The sequence below is a fragment of the Pelodiscus sinensis genome, chromosome 20 (genome assembly GCF_049634645.1).
Source record: "Pelodiscus sinensis isolate JC-2024 chromosome 20, ASM4963464v1, whole genome shotgun sequence".
Classification (NCBI taxonomy): Eukaryota; Metazoa; Chordata; order Testudines; family Trionychidae; genus Pelodiscus; species Pelodiscus sinensis.
This window is the reverse complement of record NC_134730.1, coordinates 12,493,112-12,501,888: the sequence shown is the minus strand read 5'-3', so window position 1 is coordinate 12,501,888 and position 8,777 is coordinate 12,493,112. Positions and strand designations below refer to the sequence as shown.

General features: G+C 46.2%; 1 long non-coding RNA gene across 1 annotated transcript; it reads right to left on the bottom strand.

The window, feature by feature from the left end:
- Positions 1-6,660: 6,660 nt before the first annotated feature.
- LOC142819102 (uncharacterized) lies at positions 6,661-8,765 on the bottom strand. Its single transcript, XR_012896816.1, has 2 exons — positions 8,620-8,765; positions 6,661-7,863 (listed from the first exon to the last, which is right to left on the bottom strand). It is a non-coding gene; the product is annotated as an uncharacterized LOC142819102 (long non-coding RNA).
- Positions 8,766-8,777: the final 12 nt, after the last annotated feature.

Genomic DNA, 8,777 nt, shown 5'->3' with positions numbered 1-8,777 from the left:
TTGACTTTCATGCAAGCTGAGACATTGCTCTGATAAGGAAAAAAACTGGTTTATGTTGACATCTCCCAGGTTAAATAGCTCTTAGGGAGGTGGTGTTGGATTCTTGCTTTCTTGTAATATAAAATAGTGAATGTCTCCAGCCAGATCACTGATTTCCGGCCAATGGGAGCTGCAAGGATTGTTCTTGGGGCAGAGGCAGTGAATGGAGATCCCTCTCTCTCTGAAGGGGCACACCATGCAGACACACACACACACACACACACACTTGCCCCAACAGCTAACAGCTTTGAATGGCATGGGGGGCACTGGCAGCCAACCTGAGGGTTCTGCTGGGAGCCACCTACAGTAAGCACCTCCTAGCCAGAGTTTCCACCTGGCACCCCACTCTTATTGCACCCCCCTTCTTTGCCACAGGTCACAACCCCCTTCCCATACTCCATCCTCCACTTCATTGCTTACCCCACACTCCTGCACCCCAATCCCCACCTGAAGCCCCCTTCTGCAACCAACCTCCATCACAGACCCCACACCCATCCATTAATGTCATAGAAAAGTACAGCCCATGAACATTTACCAAATATTTGGATTGGCCCCCCTCCTCAAAAATTATTGACCACCCTGACCTACACTATAATCTCCTCTGGGCTGGGTCCTTGTATTTATTCATAAAAGGCCATGCAATAGGTATAATAATAAAATTCCTCCTTGGAGTGACACAGCAGAACCGAGAGATTAGAACACACAATCCCAGAGGGCCTTGAGGTCATAAGAAAATAAGGTAACAAAGGTTTCTTTCATTAGATTTAAAGTCACTCAACTATGCAATGTAGCCACAGCTTAACCTCCCCCGAAGCACAACTGATTTCTACAGACTTCCTAAAGAGAGGAAAATAAAATCAGTTTTAATTATGTTGACACTACTACTACCTTAGCCTGGTTATAACCAACATAGTACTGATGGAGCAGGGAAATTGTCTAAAAGTAAATCCGGGCCCCCCAGCATCCTGATCCCATTGTGACTACAGGTCCCACCCACTCTTACAGGCTCAGCACTTTTGCAATAAGCCTGTTTGTTTATTGCTATGACATACAGATCAGGAGTTCAGTCTTCAGAATATTTCAGGATTATGATCAATTTATATAGATTTTTATATGTTTACTTATAGTTGTAACATCTTATATAGATGTTACAACTATATGTAAACAGCCAGCACAAAGTGTCAGAGACACATGTTCATGAAGAACCACTCTGCACTAGCTCAAGCTGACAAATTATCTTCAAGGATAACCAAGTCAAGCTCCAGATGGGGACCCATTCTGACAATTCAGGAAGACTTAGTGACCCAGAGCAATTCAAAAAAATGTGTGAATGGCTCCTGGGGAGACACCTGGTGACCCTTTTAAAATGTAATGGCAACCCATATTTCCTGCTCCAAGATAACCTGAAGGTGCTAAGCACCAGGATTGCCTTGAAAAGGGTCTTGTCACAGGGTACTACTGTGGCCTGTGAATTCCCTACCATAGTTGCTATGTAAACCTCACAAGACTCACAATTAAACCCACTTTCATGCTGCTTCTTATTAAATGCAAAAAGCGGTCACACCTTCTGGCCATCTTGGGTTTATGCTGAAGCAAGACTACAACCAGAAGGAACAGAGGTAACAGGACTCAAAAAGACAAAGATGGGCTTCTCCTCCTGAAATGAATGGTGGTTTGTTGTCTTTTCCCCCCTAAATCATCTCTCACTTCCTGTCTTCCTCCACCTCCATCTTTCTCCCCAATTCACAAACTTCTCTCCTCCCCACCTCCTGCCTGCATTCATACACTGACTAGTTCCCCTGCCCTTAGTGGTCCCCCCAGGTCTTTATAAATGTGTTGGGCTTGAAAATACAACTATTACCTTAAGGACACAAGCCTAGTGAACACTAGAAAAAGGCTTGCTGGTATACAGTACTAGCAAATCCTTTTAGTGCCAATGGTACTTATACCACCAAAAGAGTGCTTTTGCTGGTGTGCCTTATACCAGTTCCCTGAGTGAAATAAGATATACTGGCAAAACGCTGGTATAACTGCTGGTTATAGAGGAGATACGTGCTGACATAAAAGTGTTATACAAAAAAAAAATACATGCCACTACACAACACTGCTACACTGGCAAGTTTCTAATACAAGCCTGGCCTATGCCTACAAGCCTGGGTAAAAATATCTGCACTTTCACACAAACAAGCAAACCCTGTAATTTTAAAGTGCTGAATTTAATTGTAGCAGCATCAACCTATTTAATCTGTACATTCAGATTACAAGGATAAGGCCATGTCTACACTACAAAGTTAGATCAAATTGATTAAGGTTTATTTTTTAGCACCCAATTTTGTAAAGTTAAAAGCGCATGTCCTCACTGTGCAAAGCGATGCATACTGGAATGGCGTACCGTCTCCTATTTTCCCAGCCCACAGAAAAGGAATGGGATTTCCCCAGCGCCTGGTTTCCTGGGGCGGCTCAGCTCCTGACGGAAGCCTGCTCCAGACATGTGGCGGGGTTTTTTCTAGCTCCCAGTGTGGCGCTGTGGCTCTTAAAAGGGGCTGCGACCGCATTTCAGCCCCAAGCATGTTTTTTTTTCCCCTCAACAAGTTTGCCCCAGAGTACCGGCACCTTTTTTTTACAAAAAAAACCACTGGTAGCTATCCCATACTTCCATCCACCCCTTTGCATTCTGGGTTAGGCTCCCAGGGACTGATCGAGCAAAAACATTGCAGCAGATGTTTTTGGGTACGTTTTGTCAACCTCCTATATTGCACTTATCTCCCCCCCCCCCGCTTGAAAACAATGGCGAAGCATCTTTTTGTGCCCTTTTTCACCCTTCTTATCCATGCAGATGCCGTAACAGAATAAGTATGGATCCTGTTCAACTTCCAACTGCTGTGGCAAATGTTGCAAACACCTTGTGCATTATGCTGTAGTACGTCCAGAGCCTAGCCAGGAACCACCAGAGCGAGGAAGAATGTGAGGAGGCCATGAACATAGACACGCATGAAATCACTGAGTGGAGCAATTGGCGTATGCTGGCAGCAGTTGATCCTGCTGTCACAGTGAAATGCTGGTTCTGGTCCCAGGAGACAAGCAGAGACTGGTAGGACCACAGTTATGTATCTATGGGATGATGAGCAGTGGCTGCAAAACTTTCACATGTATAAGACTACTTTCATGGGACTTTGCTAATTGCTTTCCCCTACCCTTAAGCACAGCAATAACCACAATGAGACCTGCTCTGACAGTTAAGAAGTGAGTACAATAGCCCTGTGGAAGCTTGCACCTATTGTTCCTTCTAACCTGAGCACTTGGGCAGGAGCCCAGGGCTATGTCTATACTACGGGGCTTTATTGGAAGAAGGTACGCACATTGCGCTCCACAATGTGCGTACCTTTTTCCGATAGTTTTTCGGAAGAGGCTTTTCCGAAATTTGGCCCATCTACACTGGGTCAAATTTTGGAAAAAATGTCTTTTGGAAGAGCCCTTTTTTTCTCGTGGGAGGAGGAAGACAGGGCTTCCGAAAGCGCATGTTTGCTCTTCTTCTTCTTCAAAAAAAATGCAGTATCCCAGAAAAACTCTGTAGTCTAGACATAGGCCAGGAGAAATTAAAATGCTACCCAGCTGATTAGCAGAGTGCTCACAGCCAGCAGCAGATGGAGAATGTGTTTCTATTGGTAGTGCACATCCATGCATGCCTCAGTGTACATAAAATTTATTCTGATCACAGATGAAAAAAATTAGAGAGAACATTGCTTGCAACACTGTCAGTTGGGAATCAATTTGGAGTGGGTAAATCTACATTGGAGGCTGCTGTGACCCAAATAACTAAGGCAATCAAAATACCCTTCAGCTAGGAAGGATAGTGACTCTGGGAAATGTGCAGGACATAGTAGATGGCTTGCCACAATGGGGTTCCCTTTAGTGGAGTGATAAATGGAACACATATCCCTACCTTGGCACCCAACCATCTTGCAAAGGAGTACATAAACCACAAAGGGTACTTCTCGATGGTACTGCAGGCACTAGTGCATCACAAAGGCTATTTCACCGACATCAACATGGGATGGTCGTGAAAAATGTATGACACGTACAGCTTTAGGAACTCTAGTCTTGTCAGAAAGTTGCAAGATGGAACTTTCTCCCCAGACCAAAATATTACCATTGAAGATGTTGAAATGTTTCTTTGGATGTTGACTTCCTTCATGGCTCATGAAGCCGTACACAGGCAGCCTGGAGAGCAGTAAGGAGTAGTTCAACTACAGGCTGAGCAAATGCAGAAAAGTGACAGAATGTGGTTTTGAACATTTGAAGGAAACGTTTCACAATTTACTGACTGACAGCAAAAGCAACATTCCCATTGATGTAGCAACTTTCTGTGTAGTCCACAATATCTGTGAAAGTAAAGGGGGGACATTTTTCCGGTGGGATGGGAGGGTTGAGGCAGATCTCATTCCCCTGGTTTCTGGCTGTTCATAATTAAAGGTTAGGTGAATACATAAAGGAGCAGTGAGAATCATAGAGGCTTTGAAAGCTAGTTTTGTGAATGACAAGACAGCAACATGAGTCATGTATGTTGCTCTTAATAAGGTACCCACTGAATTAAGTGTTGGCCTGTAAACCATCCCCCCATGTCAAATTTAGCATTACTCCTCTTGCCAAAGAGGAGTTCAGAAATCATCTTTAACAGCCTTTAAAGTCAACAGAATGGGGTTGGTGTTTAGAAAATAGACCTAACATAGCTAAAAAAAAAATTAAGGAGATATACCTCTCATATAGAACTGGAAGGGACCTTGAAAAGTCATTGAGTCCAGTCCCCTGCCTTCACAGCAGGACCACATACCCTCCCTAGGTTCGACCTAAACTCATAGTGTAGACCAAGCCTAAACTTTTTCTATCAAAGCTGCCCCGATTTACACTGAATTGCTTTAAAAATTAGTTTAAAGAACTAATATAAACCTATGTAGGCATCTGTTTAAGACCGTTTTTATAAAATTTAGCTCACACCTGTAATTTTACAAGTAATACAAGTAAATACAATATAAATAAATAATACAGGTGTCAGCTAAACAGAAACAACCAGGTTTAAAATCATTTAACAGTGCTGACACCAGTGACACCAGTTCAAGTGAATTGGTTAGAATCACATCTATGTTTGATTTAAATGTATGCAGTGCAACTTTGTATTTAGATCAGGGCATTGTACTCTGGCACAGAGTTATCTTCTGTTCTTTGCTAGATGTTCCTCCCATTACTGGCTTCACTCCACTTTTCCTTTCATAAATAATTTGTCTTGATGTACATAAGCTGTTTAGTCTTTTCATTCTCTTTCCCTGCACTCTGCCCTATTCCTCTTTCCTTCCTTATTTCATTTTCTGTTCTCCAACATATCGGCTATGTCTACATTGGCACCCTTTTCCAGAAAAGGGATGCTAATGAGACAAGTCGGAATTGCAAATGCTGCGAGGGATTTAAATATCCCCCACGACATTTGCATGAACATGGCTGCCGCTTTTTTCCGGCTCGGGGCTTTGCTGGAGAAAAGCGCCAGTCTAGACGGGATCTTTCAGAAAATAAAGCCTTTTCCGGAAGATCCCTTATTCCTCTTAAAATCAGGAATAAGGGATCTTCCGGAAAAGGCTTTATTTTCCGAAAGATCCCGTCTAGACTGGCGCTTTTCTCCGGCAAAGCCCCGAGCCGGAAAAAAGCGGCAGCCATGTTCATGCAAATGCCGCGGGGGATATTTAAATCCCCCGCGGCATTTGCAATTCCGACTTGTCTCATTAGCATCCCTTTTCCGGAAAAGGGTGCCAACGTAGACACAGCCATCCTGTATGTTTTCTCTCTCTTTTCTCTTCCCAAGGTTCTCAGTCTCATGATATATTTAAAAACTTTATTCCTACACAGACTTTTACCCACTGCAGTGATAGGTATCCCATGTAATTTCTTTTAACATTGTTTTGCAAGTCAGCAAGTCTAATGATTTACATGTCAAAAGCAGAAACGCGGGTGGTGGGAACCCACAGCGGAGACTGAAGCAGTCGACTCTGATAGAGGCAGCAAAAGGGGTGGGGGGAAAGCAACTAGTCAAGTTGACTATCCGATAAACATTTGCTTATTGGATACTCGACTAGTCACTTACATCCCTACCCTGCACTCTAGTCCCCTTCCCTGGGTCACTACTGCCTTCTTCACCCAAACTCCCTCCCAGACTCCATTCTCCCTCATGCACCCCAATCCTTTACCCCAAGCTCCCTTCTGCACCCAACCTCCATCTTAGACCCCACATCTCCTCCATCAAGAACATGGAAGAGTGCAGCCCTCGACCACTTTCCAAAATTTTGGAGTGGTACCCCATCAAAAATTATTGCCCACCCCTGGAATAGGGGATATAAAAAAATATTATTATAAGCAGGTCTCGACAAATAATGTAATCTACTCGCCTATGGCGAGTAGATTACAACTCGGAAGAGCCGGCGCAGAGCGATCTGCGCATGCGCAGAACGGCATGGCTGGCGAGTGGGGCTTGCCACCACTTGGCAAGCCCTGATTATAAGGAAATACAAAAATAATGAGTGAAAGTCTTATTTGGGGATATTTAGGCCCTTCCTAGAGTGCAAAAAAAAAAATTCCTGCTTTAAAACACATTGTTTTTTATTACAGAAAGAGTTAAACAAATACCATAATGTGTATTTACATCTGTAATTTCAAGGGAGAGTGGTCCCTTCATATTTCAATCAACAATACAAAGCCTGCTGTGAATACCACACAAAGCAATAACAAATGGGATGCACTTAGGGATCAGTCATTTTATGCTTAAAATTAAGCTCTTCAATCACTCTTAAGGATGATTTATCAGACAAAAGCTGTAGCTAAAGTCTTATTTGGTAGTGTGCAACACTATCATGGCAGAAACAACAGATTACAAAAATCACTTTAGATAAGATATAAAATGTTACATCAGAGAGATCCAGATTTCTAGACACTTCTCACCTTAAGTGACAATAAACTCAGGTATATTGTCACCAGTCAATTATTTTAGCACTTATAGCACCATTCATCCATGGATCTCAAAATGCTTCATACAAGCGGGCAAGCACTGTTACCCCACTTTACAGCTAGGAAAGCTGAGGCACAGAGGGTGTTTCTTGATTAGGCAGCGTGGTCAAGTTCAGATCACGCTTGGTTAATACAAGTTAGCAAAACCTGACCTTCTTTCCCCTAGAATAGATGCAGGATACCATCTTCTAGGCCGCAATTTGATTAGCTAAATATGTCTAAACTAGGAAAAGGGTCTAATTTAAGTTAGGCTCGGCTAACATATTAGCTAAGTTCAATCTAAACTCAACTGCTTTTCCCAGTGAAGACAACCCCAGAGAAGCTGAATGACAGTGACTCGTCCAACATCACACAATGCAATTCACTGGCAGAGCTAGGACTTGAACTTATCCCAGACTGCCAGAGCCCTGATCTGACTAGTAGATCACAATACCAACACGGGGATTTCTGAAGCCATCACTCATGCATATCAAGCAAGTTGGGGGAGGAAACTCCAGCCAATATCCCTGCCAAGCCGATGGAAGCTTCACTCAGTCTGTGCGCACTGTGTGCCATGTGCAAGAGTTGTATATATTCTTCACTTCCCAACACAGCTCCCCATCCCTACTGAAGGGGTGAGCTGGGCTCCCTGGAGCCCTCTCAGCCTAGGAGGAAGCTTTCCTCTCTGCCAGCTCAGCCAGCTGCTTCTGGCGCCTCTGCAACACCTCTTGACGCATCTTCTCATGGTGCTCGTGCTCCCTGGCACGGAGCTCCTCCACCTCAGGGAAGAAGCGGTGCCTGAGACAGAGAAAGACAGTAACTGCAGTGCACTGAGCCCCCCTGAAACTTCCCAGTTCCTCTTACTCACCTGAGTCCCCCACCAAAGCCCTGCCAGCCATGTCCCCCAATGTTCCCCCAAGACCTTCTGGCCAGGTTCCCACAAGATCTTCCAACCAAGGGCCCCCAGAACCTCCCCCACCCAGATGAGCCCCCCCAAGGTCTGCCGGCCAAGGCCGCCAGGGTCCCCCCCCCAGATGAGCCCCCCAAGCTCTGCCGGCCAAGGCCCCCAGTGTCCCCCCACTCAGATGAGCCCCCCCAGCCAAAGTCCCCAGGGTCCCCCCCCAGATGAGCCCCCCCCAAGCTCTGCCGGCCAAGACCCCTAGTGTCCCCCCCCAGATGAGCCCCCCCAAGCTCTGCCGGCCAAGACCCCTAGTGTGTCCCCCCAGATGAGCCCCCCCAAGCTCTGCCAGCCAAGACCCCTAGTGTCCCCCCCAGATGAACCCCCCCAAGCTCTGCCGGCCAAGACCCCTAGTGTCCCCCCCCAGATGAGCCCCCCCAAGCTCTGCCGGCCAAGACCCCTAGTGTCCCCCCCAGATGAACCCCCCCAAGCTCTGCCGGCCAAGACCCCTAGTGTCCCCCCCCCAGATGAGCCCCCCAAGCTCTGCCGGCCAAGACCCCTAGTGTCCCCCCCCCAGATGAGCCCCCCAAGCTCTGCCGGCCAAGGCCTCCAGGGTCCCCCCCCAGCTGAGCCCTACCACCCAAAGCCCCCCCCACCTGTGCACGAAGGCGGCGGCCAGCGCACACAGGATGCTGCCGAAGAGGAGGGGCTTCGCCAGCCGCTTCCGCGCCGACATACGACCCATAGCGGGACACAAACAGGACCCCCCCCCCCGCCACCCTCCTCATACGTCACGTCCGGCCGCTCTCACCAT